We start from the raw sequence: 16,986 nt of genomic DNA, 5'->3' as shown, positions 1-16,986 counted from the left end.
AAACAAAACAAAGGCTGCCGTCGGATGTGTTGGAGCTGTCAGAAAAAGGGAAAAACGGGTGGCAGACTGGAGCCAAGGCCAGGACGAAATTACAAAATCAAATATGCTGCAAGCAGGATCTTCTCTTCGAGATGAAAACTGCCACTTACAGATACATCTGACAGTAAGTCGAATTGAAATTTTGCTATGGAACCAGGCTCTCCAGGTGGAGCCCATCCCGTTCGGTATTGCATATTTATGAGGCCATTAGTGCTCAGAGCCCTTCGCATCCTTCACATCCTTGGCATTTGGAAATGGTCAAGGCTTTAACTGCAGATTAGTGCAGCTCGGTGGGAGAACTTGTTGTGAATACTCGATTGGCTTATCGGGGCATTTGCATGTTAAACAGAAGTTGGCGTAGAAGATCGATTAGTCGGATTACTTTCCAGAGGCGTGGCTATTTTTGGACCCATCAAATATTCAACGAATATCAAGAACAGGTATTTATATTAATTAATACATAGTTTAAGCGGAAATAATTGATGAAGGACAATTTCGTTTTTTAATAAGTTGGAGTATACTTTGAATTTTATTAACGCAATAATAAATAATAAAAACGCAAAGGAACGATATATTCAATATAGATATATATATATATTTATAAATATAACGTTCCTTTGCATTTATATTATTCATAATTGAATTAATATATATATATATATATATATATATTAAAAATATAATATACTGAAGGGTCTACAGTACAAGCTTAGAGCGAGCGGCACCCCCGCCACCGGTATAAGTTTTTTCACTCTCCTAAATACATGAAATTCGTTTTTCAAATATAAAGTGACGTCATAATAACCAATTTTCCAATATCTTCTAAAATAATGATTCGACATGGTAAATTTTTGGCATGTCGATTTATATTGAACTTAGCTATTAATTTGAAAATAAAAAAAGGCCACATTCGATTTTATTATTTCAGGGATTCAGGGATAGATATTTATTTATTTTGTAAGAGTAGGATTCTTTAAACCCTTGTTTTCCCCCTGCATTACTGCCTTTTCACCCCATCCCCAGCACCCGTCACCCAGCTATCGCTTATCGTTTGCCAAACAAAATGTCAATTATCTGAGCCGGGAAATAGGGACTTGTGAGACCCTTGGCCGAAATTCTAGCCGAGATGGTTAACCCTTCTTCGTCTGACAACAAAACAAATCCAGAGGAAGGGGAGTCCAAGCATTCCATGGCCCGCTGTCAATTTATAAGTTCATAATTTAAGCCAACAAAGCCAACAACAGGGATCCGAGTCAATCAGCTATATAATACATAGTCAGTACGGATGGATGTGGAGGGTTAAGGCAAGAGGTAGAGGTAGAGGAGGCTTAGGACTGGCTCGTTTCATGCTTTTTAATATCCGTTTCATGTGGATTTATGCGCATCAAGTTCACGCTGAGCGACGGCACATAAATTTCATGGCAATTGAAGCAGTCGAACCGAAAAAATAAGGAGAGCATCTATAGGCTGATGTATCAGACCTTGAGGTACTGATTAAAATAATTAAATAAATGACAAAATATTTGACTAAAAACAATGCCTCTCTTAAGAATCCATTTTTTTGTGACGCTGCTTTTTTATGATTTTTTTCTTTGGTATTGGTATTTTTTTTAAATCCCACATTAATTATAATTTTTAAATTTTTTTAAAAATCCCGAAATGATAAGTTTTTTGAGCAAAAAATGTAAAAAAAGGCACCCTTTTTTTGTTAAAAAAAAATTTTAATTAATATAATTTTAAAACTAAAAGACATTTGTAAGTCCAGTATACCCGTGTTAAGCCAAATAAGTTGTGGGTAAGATAAAAAAGGAAAGGGCGCGAAAAAGGAAAACTACTCCCCTCCAAAAGGGTTAACTGAATTGGGGGCTTTCAGGGGGAAAGGGGGCTCTGAAAATGGACTGATTTCAGGGTTAGCCCCAAAATTGACTTTTGGCATTTTTCAAAGTTTTTCCCGCATTGCCGCTTATTGATGCCTCGACCGTTGTGCGCCAACTTCGATTAATTTATAGCGATAAGTATTTGTATCCCGGTCATGACCAAAACCCCGCAGCCTCCCTTTCACCATGGACTATGCCTCTGGATTCTCGTGCCACGCATAAAGTGTCATTTCAGGCTCTGATGCCTGATTAAAGTCATCAATTTTGGAATGGAAGGGATTCGAGGCGAGGATTGTCGGAGGATTGTGCTGGAAAGTGCAGATGCAGCAAAGCTTAATTAAAAAAGCTGCTCCCCCTGAATTACAGCCCCTCTTTTTACGCGCACACCCCTGTGCAATTGAAGTTTAATTGGCGTACGAACAGCCAAAGGTGAAATGGGACAGATATGTAAATAAATGGGTGTACAAGTTAATACGGGTCTCGTAACTCAGGTGAACTGCTTTATTCCTTAAGCCAATGTAACTAATTGTACAGATATAAAATATTTCCATTTGATATTTAATCATTTTTGCTTAAGTTAATTGGTTCAAAAAGATACATACATACATATTTTACAGTTTTTTTTCTAATAATAAAGCACCGGAAACAATTCTCACACCGTTCTTACAAACTCATTGAAATCCTATTTACTGTTAAGGAATTAAAAAATAAAGATGTGAAAATATTTTGATTTACTGTTTAAGTAGATCCTACTTACAGCATCAAAATAAGCTATCATAAGCAAGACGCGAATTCTTCAGCATACAGTTCATCAAAATACAAGATCTCTAGGATCGCGTAGTTTTTGGGAATTATAAATCGGTGATTGTGAGACACAAAAACATTGCTGCAACTCTGATTTAAAACACGAGTTCTTCAGCAACAGCTTATCGAAATACCATTTTCAGTACTGGAATGTAAAAAACTCGTGTGTTAGTGATGTATTCAACTGTTTAACTAGATCCCACTTACAGCATTTAAATAAGCAACCACTATACGCGAATTCTTCAGCTAACTCATCAAGACTGAGCAATTCTGCAGTGTTATAGTTGCCATACCAACTGTTATACCCCAACAAAGAGTAGATATTGAGGAGCAGGTGAAGCGTGGAGATGCAGACATGTTGGCATCGCCATGGGGTACACACGGACCAACAAGGACCTATTGGTGATGAAGGGAAAAGGACATGGGGGGAATATCGGATGCACGACGAGGATGCAGATGGAGATGGTGATGTGATGAAAGGCAACGCCAACGAAAACGAAACACGAAATGGCAGCAGTTGAAAAGTGTGTGACAAATACAAATCGCTTTAGATTTATTCGATGAAATTGTTTGATGATGTAGAAAAGGATTAACGCCAATGAAAGCTGATCCTTTGTCGACTCTGGCGGCTGTAAAAATTGATTTGCACTTGCGGAACGAAAACGAAGGTGGAGCAATGACATCTCCCAATGATAGATCGAGCTTTGAAGAACGGATTACTTTACTTTACAAAATAAACGCTTTAAGACGGATACGCGAATTCTTTAGTACAAATAAGCTACATTATTCATTCTAAGAATTTCCCGTAGTAAATATGTTTAAGTTTTTTTATTTAAGTTTATTTTAATGCTGCTGACTTCAGATCACTTCAAATACATGCGGTACATGTGTTCAAGGCTATACCTTAAAGGTCTCCAAATCCCTCTTTTTAACTCACCCCTTTCGAGGAAATCGTGTCTTATGCAACGACTTTTGAATTATGTGAGAAATCGCTGGTGAGGTTTGACTTCGAGGTGGCCGTTTGCGTTTGGGTGGGTGGCATAGGCCTGTAACCCCTGACCTCACCCCTTCCGATATAATCGTCGACGCATAAATCTCAAGACCTGCCCGGCGGCTGCAATTTACGGCACGGCCGTAAATTTTTATAAATGTCCTTGTAAATAAACTCGCAAATATGCTGATTTAGCATATTTCTGATATATGTATGTCCACATATTCTTATGTGGGTGTGTGTGTGTCTGTAAGTTGGGGGCGAGCCCCACGCCTGTGGTTTATGCCATGTGCTATGTGTGAGGCAGTTTTATTGCGCGGGTTTTTGTTCCTGCGCCTGCTGGGTAGCAATTGAGAATGTTGGGCGCTCCAGAGAATTGTTTTGTGTGTGGATATAAATAATAAATAATAAAAACCCAAAGGAACGCTGTATTCAATTTATATGTATATATATATATAAAATACTGATGGGTCAACAATACAAGCTTAGAGCGGGCAGCACTCCCGACCCCGCTAAAAGTTTCTTCCGCTCTCCAAAATATATGAACTTCGTTTTTCAAATATAAAGTGACGTCATAATTACCATTTTCCCAATAACTTCTGAAATAATGATTCAACTTAGGACATTTTTGGCATGTCGATTGATATTGACCAATTAAACATAATAACTGACCGCTACCATATCTCAGAGTTACATAAAAGAATTTTTAATTCCACTGCGTTGGGTTTTAAGATATCGAATGTAAAATAAGAATTAAAAATCCTTTTCCAGGGCCTTCCACCAGTCGACTCCCAAAGTTTCAGTAGCTCACTTTTCGTTTGTTTTATGCCTTATTTTATTTTCCTTTGATTTCGTCGTTTTCCCTCAAGGGAGCGCGGAAAGAGAAAAGCAACAAAAAGAAACAAAAACAGAAACAAAAAAATTAAGAATATTTCGCGATAAATAAAAAATGAAAATTTTATGTTGCATTAACTTTTGTTGGCATTGTCGAGTCGCATAAACAAAAGCATATGTGTAATAAAATTTATGCATATAAACAACCGATGGCAGCCCACAAAAAACCAGCACAACAAGCAACAACGACAGACAATGAAAAGCGAGTTAAATATTTGATAAAGCAGCCGTGAAGTTCGCCATAATGTCTGTTGTTTTACATTTCTGTCAAAATTTGTTATACGACTTTTGCTTTTTTGGTGGTTACCAGTTTTAAATCAAAATCGCTACGAAATGTACTAGGCTTTAAATGTTTAAGTAGATTCTTTGATTAATATACTAATATACTTTTATATTCAAGGATTTTATTCTGGCTTTTGAAATAGGCATTTTAAAGAGCATGTTACTTTAAATTGAATAATAGCGATATACAGTTAAAGTTTGGCGAATAAGTAGCAGAAATCCCGTGGTGTTTCGCTGGATTCTCCTCACTGCCTTTCAATGTGATGCGAATGCACTTGACATTTTCAATTTGCCAGCAATCAAGCAGCAAAATATGGATTACATTGCTAACGCTCTCGGACTGCGTAAAGTCTCATAGTTTCTGCACTGAGAGAATAGGCCACCATAATACATAGTAAATAAGGATTTTATTAAAACTCCTAGAGAAACTACTTTAAATATGATTAATTCACTATTTTGTCTATTGAGTTTTAATGATTTGTTCTTAGCTTAATTCTAAATAAACTTTAAGACTTTGACATATTTTTTAAAAGCATTTAGACATACAAAGACTTTCTGAGTTAAAATATATCTTAAATTCACTTGTTAACAACTTTTTACTGATGGCAAGCCTGAAATCAATAAACAATTAATAAACAAATTGAATTTTCTTTTTATTTTCAAAGATAAATACGAAAAGTACTTATTTCTCTGTGTGGCTTTGTGAAATGAAGTCGTTTGCCTTCCTTTCTTCATTTCTGAACCGGCTCATTTGTCAGGAGCTCTACCAAGGGATTATTAATGGTTGTTTTGCTGGACAAGCCCTCTACTTTCTTACTTTAACGCCTTCTTAAGTTTTCTGGTTATGCACAATTGAAAAATAAGACAAAAAAAGCGAAAAAACAGCAGCTAAAAGTCGACAACCCACGAATAATTTATTGAATATTCAAACTGCAATCTATACTATGCAGCTTTGCCGTACACAAAAGCAACTACACATATTTTCCAAATAATCCAAACTTGAAAATAAACACAAACAAAATTAAACCTGGCTGAATAAAACAAAGGAAATTCGGGAATGAGAAAAACAATGAAGTTCAGGGAAGAGTATTTAATGAAGTCGAACCCCAATAGGTGATGTAACTTAACAGTTGTTGAGCCGAATTTTAAGGTTATTTGGTATGAGCCTACACTGTAAAAATAACGTAGTAAATCCAAATAATTTCTATAAAATTTATATTATACTATGTAGCATATTTTTAAGATTAAGTTTTGGAGAGATACTTTAACTGTGCTTCAAAAAATATTAGCAATTGCAAATTTTTTAAACAGAATACCCACTGTTTTTATAACAGATCAACGATTTCATTTTGACTTGGGCAACTGGTATCCAGGGAACTCGACTATAGTGTTTTTTTTTTGTATTATGTTTTATTTTTCTATTGTTTTATTTTGAGGCAATGTACACTTTTTTGAAGCTATAACTTTTGGGTTATATTTTTCCCCTTTGCCCACTTTGGCCAATTTACGATTTTTTGTGCATGAACCCATGGTTGATTTGCAATTGCTACTGCAGTTTTCCCCTTTTCCCATTTTAACTTTTTTTTTGGGAGCTTGGTGTCTAGGTAAAGGAAACTGCATTTTCATGCTGACATTGTTGTTGCTGTCTTTTCTGGTTATTGCAGCTTAAAGTGTAAGACGTGCCAGGAGTTTCCTTCATATTTTCCTACTTTTCTCAGCTAAAGGCAACACAAATTCCCATTACCGCTTTAGAAATCCACACACATGCACTCAGAGAAAATTGTATTTTGAGTATTTATTTTTTAATAAGCATGAGGAATTTTGTAAATTATATTATAGGGTCACAAACTTGTAAAATCAATTAATAGGTTTAACGTATATTTCGTACAATAACGTCTATAAAAAATTAATTAAAACTATTCCTTCAGTAAAATTGAGAAATATTCTTTTTCAAAAGTATATAACTCAAGAAATCGCGTGGTTTTGAGTTTTTCTCAGCTTTATAACAAAATCAGCAAACCATATTGTATTGAATAAATTTCTCAAAAGTCTTATATTGCCAGTATAAAATGGCCTTTCTTCCTGTGTAATGTAGAAAGAAAAACATGCCACTCAGCACCCAATTTCCACCCGCTTTTGCAACTCTTCGTTTTGCCTTTTTTTTCAAATGCTTTGTGGGATAAAGTTGGAGCGAACATATGGCCGACTTCGACTTTGACTATTCATATTTTCACAGTCCCTGAATGGCCCCCCCCTCCATCTGCATTCTACATTCCCATCCCCAAAGTTAACTGTGTGTGTGTGTATGTTTGCATAACAAAACTAACATTTAACAATAACGTTTCCAACATTACGATGTCGAAGCCAAAACTGAAAGGATAAACATTTCGTAACTGAGTTTCGTAGGTGGTTGGGGGATATACAGTAAGGATATAGAAGTCCGCCGGATAAGGCAAATAGGAAGTGCTTGCATAAACTGCATTCCGCAAAACATTTTCTCACATTCAAAAATTGCAGTGCTTTTATAAATCTAAGGTAAATAAATTTAAAATATTTAAAAAGAGTGTAATGAAGTATTTCTGCCTTCTCTACAAAATAAAATTTGATTTCATTAAGTTCCTAAATGATATTTTGTTTTTTTTCTTTTAAAAATATAAATTTAAAATATTTAAAAAGAATGCAATACTTAATTTAAGTCCAGCCTTAGCTACAAAATAAAATCCGATTTTATTAAGGAATTGATTAGTATTTTATTTAGGAAACTTAAAAAAGAGCATTTCATCTCCGCTGCATTTCTGGGTTTTTCCTGAAATATTTCTTCACACTTTTCCTCTTTTCATCAACCATTTTTTTCCCGTTTGTAAGCTTTGATTATCATATTTCTTCCGCGCTTCTGAATTCTGTTGGCAACGCAAATACTACATAGATGTGTTTTTTTTTCCTTTTTGCCTTACTCTCTGTTTTTTTTTGCACTCCAGACATTTTCTTCATTTTTCCATTTTCTGGTTTTGTGTGCATTTCAAAATGCATTTTTTGTATTTTATTTGGCCTGCGGCTGCGGCTCCCGGTGAATAAAGTTTAGCGCAACATTTTGATGCATCCTGATGTCTGCCTTTTCCTTGCTAGTTTTCCCCCTGGATACGGGGCGTATGCGTAATATGATTTTGATTGGCTTTGAATAGTGTAAAGCATTATTTGCCCTCCCATTTTCACATCTGTCTGGGGAATTTGTACATTTTATTTTTGTGGCGCAAACAATCGTAAATTTGAAAGATCAAGTTTAAGTACTTTTTGACTTTCGCGATTTTCTCAGTGGCCTTTTTAAGGGTGTGTGAAAAGTATGCACCTGATTGATTGGAGGGTTTTTCCAAAAGCTTACATACAAATAAAATAAAAAAAAGCAAACACTAAAGAAATCAAAACATTTTAAATTGAGTGAAACAACTACACTGCGATAAAAACTATACCCAAAAAGAGTGGTCATTAAAACTAAACATGCATTTTAAGTCGTTGCTGTCTAAAGTTTCATGGAGATATATTTTTTTAAGCTATAAATGTTTTAATTTAAGTGAGTTGAAATTACAAATAATATTCAAATAAATTAACAACCAAATCAAATAAATAGAATTCTAATTAACAAATCCAAAAAAAAAATAGATTAAGTAACAATTTACCTTTTTCTGACCTACTCCTCAGAGTTTTTTACTGTCAACTATTAAGTGCACTCCATTTATGGCCATAGGTTTATTTCTCCCACGTACCCAACAAAAAAAAAAATACCAATGAACTTTCTTCGCTTTTCTTGGCTTTTCCACCATTAAATGATACGCAGCCAAAGCGAATGAAATCAACAAATATTTTCATGGCATAAATGGAGTGGGAAGGTGATGGATGGGAAAAGGGGAAAAGCGGAAAACTCAGCTAAGGGGACAGTCATAAAATGCGCCGTCAACTGTCCACTTTTCGCATGTTTTGCTCATTTTTCTGCTTCACTTGGAAAAGGTCGAAAAATGGGGGGTTTTTTGGTCACCAGCTGCAATAATAAAATGGTTGCGATCTCTACCGACCCCGTCCCCTTTTCCCACCCATCAACCTTTGGCCATTGTTGTTGTCGCTTGTAATTTATGGAGCAACAAACAACATTGTTGACATTATTGACAAGCGACTGCTGTTGTTGCTTTTTTTGCGAGCGTTAAATGCACTGCGATAAAAATGTAATCAGTAAGAACAAAGTTAAGAACGTATTTTATCAGTTTCCGTTGCTTATCAAGGTTTCAAAGTCTTACTTTCTCAAATAATACATTCATTTCTATTCCATTAAAATTGTATAAAAACGTTATATCATTTTAAATATTCCTTAAAGGAAAATCCAATTTAATAAAACTTGAAATCACTTTTAATACAATTTACATTGTAATAAGTTCTTGTCAAAAATTTCTTTCTCTGTCTATGTGAATATTCTTTTCTTCGTTTGTTTTTATGATGACCGTCGTCTTATAGCCGTAATTTGCCAGCTGCTGAAATTCCAGTTGCCCCGGTACCTCAATTGGGAGATTTCTGCTATTCCGTTTCATTTTAATATGTCCACTTTTTGGCTTTGTTTTTGAGCCGGTCATAAAACATTTGTACCAAATTTTAATGCAACATTTATGAGGGAACAGGAAGTTTGGGGAATGTTAAAGTTAACGTAATACGCACACAAAAATGCCAAATATTACTTAAAAATAATAATATCCGGGACCATAAAGAAATGTTGTAGGGCTCAGTGCATGTTAACAATCGAAAGTAAAAGCTATGATGTATACCTATGACGTAATAATAATCATAGATTGGATACACAATTGAAGTTTTGAAGCGAAAACATAAAGACTAGACTTTTTCTAGACATTTCTTGACAGACATTTTGGCACCTGCTACCTAAATACCAAAGCCACAATTTCTGGCTCGCAAAAGTTTCGATTGGATTGGTTTGCTTTTCGGCTGAGGCACATAAAATGTTTATGGCTCCCGCTTCTAATTAGGAACGCACCAGGCGGCCCAAGGACGCAAGGTCCTGGCGGCATCGTAAAGAACTCGCAGCAAAATGGCCTCGCGACATATTGAATTAAATATTCAATCATAACAACAAAAGCGGGGCAAAAGTTTCTAGGCGGCTGATGAGACCGCTGCCAGGACCTGCCTCATATCCTTGCCTATACACAGGGATAAATTCCCCCCTCAGCAGAAGTGACATTTTATGGCAACGACGTCAGCTGAACTTGATAGACAATTTCGAGTGCGTCATAAACATTTACCGTTCGACGTGAGCCTCCTTTAGATCCCTGAAATCCTTGGGCTCTCCTGCGAGCTCAACATAAATTAACTGCTTCATGCATACACACAAAAAAAAAAGGAAATACAAAAAAAATACATTTTAAATACCTTACCAGACAAAAAAAAAAAAAGTAATAAAAAATTTCATGATGTATGTTAACATTAAAATATTTGCTAAAATGTGGCAAATATTAGATTTTAAATGGGTCCTATTTGTTTTAAGTGTGATTAAAGCTAAATTTAAATATTAAAATCAACTCTAACAATAGTTAAAAGTAACAATTAAGCAATATTTAAAATGACTAAAAATTTAAAAAAAATGAACAATAAAGCAAAAATTATTTAATTTAAATTTTGAAATAGTTTGATTATCTAGGTTATTTTACCAGTGCAGGCGTAGAAAGGAGGCGTGGCATTGTCTTGCATCTGAATTTGACATTGTCTGCCATCTGATGAAGTGCCCAAATGAAGATGGTAGATAGGCATTCAGATAGAGTGCCAATCGGTTGGTTAAGATATATACGGGATGTGGCAGGATGAATATCCATGCTAGTTAAACAGGCTTAAGGAACTTATGTATAGCTGCTTTTTCATTTAACTAAGCTCTTTTCTCTATCTTAGTTAATATATATGATCAAGGAAATTGAATTTATATCATGATCTTTAAAATAAATGTTAAATGGGCCTAGTTATTATTTTGTTTAATAGTTTTATCTTTAGTAAACTAGAATAATAAATATAAATCATATGTTTCATTGTGTTGTAAAAAATGTTAACCAAGTAAACTTTATTTCAAGCTTTTGTCTTAAGAATAAATTCAAAATGGCTTTTATTTATAATTATATTTATTGATATTATTTTCTTAAAACTTATGCACAGTAGTTAACAATTATTTATTGATGTTTAACAATTTGTTTGAGGGTACCGCAATTCGACTGCACGAATGATTGATCTTAAAAAAAAAAAGGTTAAATGAGTTTTTTATCCGATTTTTTTTGTAGGCCAAAACAAATTAAACAGTTTTACAGATAGGTTTTTTTTTATTTGGTAAATAAGGTTTTCTGAATTTGTGGTTCAGTGGGTATAAGTTGCTTTGAAAAAAATCGAATTAAGGACATTAAGCCATTTTTTTTTAGGGTATCGTAATTTGATTGATGGGTGCATGAAATTGGTGTGCATTAATTAAAGCTCTTTGGCAATGCTTGAACAGCTGCCACAAAGATCGTACACAATGCATAGATATACAAATCGGTTGTGTGCTTACATAGTTGTGTAAATCTTGTGTGTCATGGCTAAGAAGCATAAATATTTACTTAAGCCCATTATGTTTGTTGATTGATTTGAAATTAATTTCGCAAACCATAACGACGTTAGGACTTTGGAATAAATAGTTTGTCAAAGGAGAGGGGAGAATGAAGCCCACAGGCCAATTTTGTGGCTTAAACTATAATTTGCAATGCATGTAATTATGTGACGATGCACAAGGATATTTGAAATGTTTAAGGCTTGCAGCTGGCTTTAAATGTCGTTCTCTCTGTGTGTGTGTGTGTGTATGTATGTGTTCTGGCTGGCTAATAAGATTACAAATTATTTCGACTAATTGCCACCGACATAACATAACTAATAACAGCTGCAGCCGGATGTGAATCGAAGGGATAGGGATTTGCTGAGGAATCAGGATTTACTCGGCGTCTCACGTAGCAAGTTGCTCGGGGCATTTGCATTGCGCCTAATTGTATGCCATAAAATATTAAATTACATGCCATGCATATGCACAACGTGAACGCTTTACCCCGGATTTCCCTGCTTTTCCCCGGTTTTCCCCGGCTTTTCCCGGGTTTTGCCCAACCCAAAGCCAAACTCAAACCCAATACCTAAGACTTAAGCCTTTGCTCGCCTGCAGCGAGCAATTCCCTTTGTGGAGAGCCAGGGAAATAGGATTAGTTCTGGGTTTCTAATGCGGAGCAACGTCTATTTATCAGGGATTTAACTCTGCAGTTGCAAGGGGTCCAACTTGATGTCCTGATTCCCTTTACAGAGCACTTCATCTCTTCAAGGAGTCTAACTAAAAATTATCCTATTTGCTTGTTGAAACTAGAAACAGGCAATTATTATACCTTATTTTGTGACTCAAAATTGCTTAATTTGAACTTCAATTTTATGCTGGTGCCTATGCCATAAATCATATGTCTAAAAATCAATTAATGTATGCGAATATAGCGGTGATAAATAATGCAAGAGAAATTAATTATTTAAGTGCATTAAATAAATGGAAAAATTTGCGTTCTCCAGGGAGTTTTATTAGTTTACTGTTTGAGCCATTATTTGCTGACTAAAAACTGCAGCTGGTTAAAAAATATTGTACAGCCATTGAACTCTGGCCCCCAAAATGCCCGTTAGGCAAAAATGCATTTGAATGACAGATAGAGCATGTACAAATGATTTAATATTCAAACTGCAAAGTGACCACAGATTCGGAACAAAATATTTTTTTTTTTTCAAATAATGGATTTACTAAAAAAAGTGTATAGAAAAAAGATTTTTTTTTGTATTTCCTAGATTAAAATATATATAGTCGATATTATAGAGCATAAAAATAGAGGCACTATTTAAATTCGTTAATTTTAATTTATTTTACCTTTTTTATATCTATAGATATAGATATGGGCTAAATATGGAAATTAAAGTACAGTCACGCCCCGATAGATTCGATAACTGGGCAACATCCAGTTTGTGTCCTTTTTGCTTTCCGTTGTCAGCAGGTTTCGACATCGGTTGAATTCCTCCTGTGGGGCATTTCCAAATTTATGGTCACTCACTCCCTCTCTCTCTCTTTCTTTCTCCGACTTTCACACTGTCTCGCTCTCCCAACGAATTTGCTGCATTTTGTTGCAATGGCAATTTCTGCACACTTACAACGGTAATTCGTGTTAACTTTTCTTGTAATGTGCAAATATATGGCCCTCTCACTGGCAGAGACACCAAAAAGTAAGGTGTATTGCAATGGGATGGAGATATACGTGTAAAAGGGGCGACAACTCTGGAAAAAATTTACTTTAAGCTTGATGAAAAAAAAAATGATTAAATTTAATAAAACATGGCTCTGAAAGTTTTAGGTATAGTAACATTAGTTACAACTGACATTTTCTAATGGCAACCCTGCCAATAAGTATACCCATATTAAAATAGATTTTTCTGAAGTTTCTTATGTATTTATTTTTGTAATTTTCAGTCAATTTAAATTTTGCTGTACTGATAATTTCCCATTTCCATAATATAATTCTAATTTGAAATTCAATACTTTTCTTTGCTTAACTTTTTCCAATATTTTCTTCAGATAAACTTCTTTTGGCCACCACTTCGTACCGTCCATTTCTCTGACATTTTCGGCCCTTTTTCTCCGTTGGTCGTGGAAGCTGGCCATAATTTACCCATGTCTGCCGTCTACCAATCGGCCCAAAACTCCCATTTCTGGCCCCTTTTCGACCGGAGAACCAGAACCTCCTTTGTTGCGCTGAAAATCATGTGTGCAAATTGTCCTTGTCTTTTGGCCAAGTGGACAGATTTATGGCCGAGAGGCAGTGGCAGACGGCTCAAGAGGTTAATAAAGCTTAATAATTCCACTTAATTGTGAACTGCAGCTGACTTTAAGTCGAGCTTTAGTTTCCATTCCCAATCGAAAAAAAAAGAAAAAAACGAAGGAGTCGTAAAGCAGGTGCTCCAAAGGTCGTAAACTTCGAAGCGAAAACCCCAAAGGCAGATCTATCAAAAATTTATTTTTACTACACACAAAAATTAAATTATGTAGTCAGTCGCTCAACTTGATGAATAAGTAGCCATAAAAGAGGAGGAAAAAAAGAAATGGAAATGAGGGAAATGTCCGAAGGAACGGAGGCAGCTGGACGTCAGCATAAAAATCAATCTAATTTCATTAAAGTCAGTCAACATAAAAAACGGACATCGCTCTTTCGCTGCCGCTCCTCCAAGACAATGGTGTAGAAAAAAAAAAAAACTAGGAAAGGGGGCACTTGGGACAACAAGGGGGCATTTCACTTTCCAGCATGAAAAAAGGAAAAGCAGAAAAAACTCCGAAGTTCAAAGCTTCTTGGAATATCTTTAGAACAGAGACTTGTTTGAGTGGCCCCATTTCTATCCAATTAAGTTATGCTGCTAACAAAAAATTACATTATGTCATGGATAGTGAAATATTGAAAGGTGACCCAAAAGGGCACATTTAGAGCCCATAACTTGACTTTTTTTTAAGTAAAAGTGGTGCTCAAAACTGACTAATGGCAGTGCATATACCAACGCAATAAAATAACACGCACACATGCAACGAATGTCAAATGAAAGTTAGGAAACAGTTTACAAAAATGTTCATTTGGATTAGCAATGAAACAAAAAATCAATGTAACTTGCCTCTGTCTTATCAGCATCACAAAAATGAATCGAAACATCAGGGGCTTATAATGGTAAACACATTTAAATTGACATTTAAATGACATTAGAATATCAACCCTGCCAATAAGTGAAGTGCTATTAGCAAAAGGCATAGAACGCAAGAGCTAATAATGGCTATACATATGCATAAACAGATTATCACCGAAATAATTATGTACGAGGGGTGACAACTCTGGAAATAATTAAGTAAAGTTTCTTGCAAAAAGAACAACTTTATAAAATTTAAGATAGGTTAAATTAAGTAACAGAAGTTGCAAATGACATTAGAATGTCAACCCTGCCCTAAGTGATATGTATAAACATATTATCACCGATATCAAATCCATCAGCTGCTGGTCGCCGTGACTTAAGTACAGTTGGCCCAAAAAGGTTTTTCGGGATGTCGAGTCAGGTTTTCTCGCCCAAAGAAGAAGTTATTGCCTCACGAGCATAATGTAAATCTCGTGCTAGAACCCGGCACATAACTCACAAGCCGAAACACGGGGCAATAAAACATTTTCCATTTTCCACCTAATGACACGCCCCCCTCCCTGCCATTCGCCCACTTACATGGTACATGTGAAGGAGTGAAATGTGTGGGGTGGGTTCATAAATTCAATTCACTTCGACCAGCAGCTGCAGTTGATTTTCAGTCCCAGTTTCGAGTGATTTTCTTAATGTAGTTCAAAGGGAAATTCGGAAAATTCCAACGATGAGGGGATGAGGGGCAAAGGGTTTTTCCCGCCCCCTCCCCCCACCGCTTTTCTTAAGTGCTGCGAAGATCTAATAAATTTCCACTACGTCAAGGAGTCAGGGTCGACGCCCATTTTTCGGGTGGCGTTACGGATTTTTGAATAATATTTCACCTGCAGGTGGGTTATGCATCATGTGTGTGTGTGTGTGTGTGTGTGCGTTTGTGTGTGTGTGTAATTGTCTGAAAAATTACCATGTCTACATGACACGCACCCACGCACGCGTCGCCATTAAATCACATTTTCTTAGGGGCTGCTGGTCGGGGAAAATGGGGCTGCTGGAAAAGTGAGGAAAAGTGGATGGGCCTTACTTTCGCCCTAGGCGAATGGCTGTACTAAGCACTTAGGCTAATCAAACTAGGGCTTATCAGCGTTTTTTTAGGTGAAAGCATAAATAAATAATTAAAAATACTGTTCATATAATTAAAATTTTAATTTTATTTAACATTTCCAGCGATATTGATACCAGGATAAGCTAAAAAGTTAAATAGAATTCAAATCTCTAAGTTTTCTTGTGCATCATTAAATGATTTGAACTCGAATTCCTTATTTCAGCGACAAAAATAACTAACACATTTTCGCCTGTCCACCGACTTTGTGCAGTTGTCAAGTTGCCAAAGTCGAGGCAAATCTCGGCGTTTATTTCGTGTTTGATTGAAACTCTGATTAATTTCAGCAGTCAGGCACTCCACATCCACTTCCAGTTCCACCTATGTACACACACACCTACACCTCCTTCCGCTCGAAGAAGGCTGTTTTCAACACCTGGGCACATTCGCTGTTGGGCTTTCATTTGTAATGAGTGCTGGGCACACACGTACGGCGCATTGGTTACTCGGTAGGAGACACGGCACGGTTTTGGATCCGGATACGGATGTTAAGGGGGTGCTGGCTGCTCTTCAGTTGGGCGGAGCAGCAGGTGGGGATTGGGATTGAGATTGGGGACATCCCCCATGTGTTGGGGACAATCTGTCATACTCTGGGTAAGAGTGTACTCTGGGTATATACTTTAACTGATAAAAAATAAGGTGCAAAGTTCTTGTCCTTTTGAACCTTTTTTGAACCTTTTGTTTGATCTGCTTCACAATTTCTGTTTACTTGATCAATAGGAGCCTTTTTTAATTTTATGCAATGTTCCTATTTATTTATTTACTTGCGTAATTATATCATAGCATGAAAAGTTTTTTAATTCATAAGTTATTACATATACAAAAATTTATGTTTACATTTATTTATATTTATTTTAATTAAAAATAGCTCTTGACTTTAAATTGGTTGTGCCAAAATAATGTTTCTTAATACATTTCTTAAATTTAAACGTAGAATATATTCCAAACTCCAAAACTCATTTACACATTTAATATCTTAGAGTATTTGAGGCTGCGTTTTGGCCATGTTGTTTTGGCCACCGTGTGGTACTCGCATGATTATCACTTTGCACGTCCTATATGCTTTATAGTTGCGTGGCCCATCTGGCCCATCTGCTCCTGTTTATACGCTTTGCGTGATCACATTTATTCGGTGGCCTTGTGGTGCTCAGATTTGGCTGAGTTGGCACATGCTATAATATTTGGCGACAAGCTCGTAAGTCGAC

This window comes from Drosophila elegans, unplaced genomic scaffold, assembly GCF_018152505.1.
Source record: "Drosophila elegans isolate 14027-0461.03 unplaced genomic scaffold, ASM1815250v1 contig_149, whole genome shotgun sequence".
Classification (NCBI taxonomy): Eukaryota; Metazoa; Arthropoda; class Insecta; order Diptera; family Drosophilidae; genus Drosophila; species Drosophila elegans.
This window is presented reverse-complemented; position numbering follows the sequence as displayed.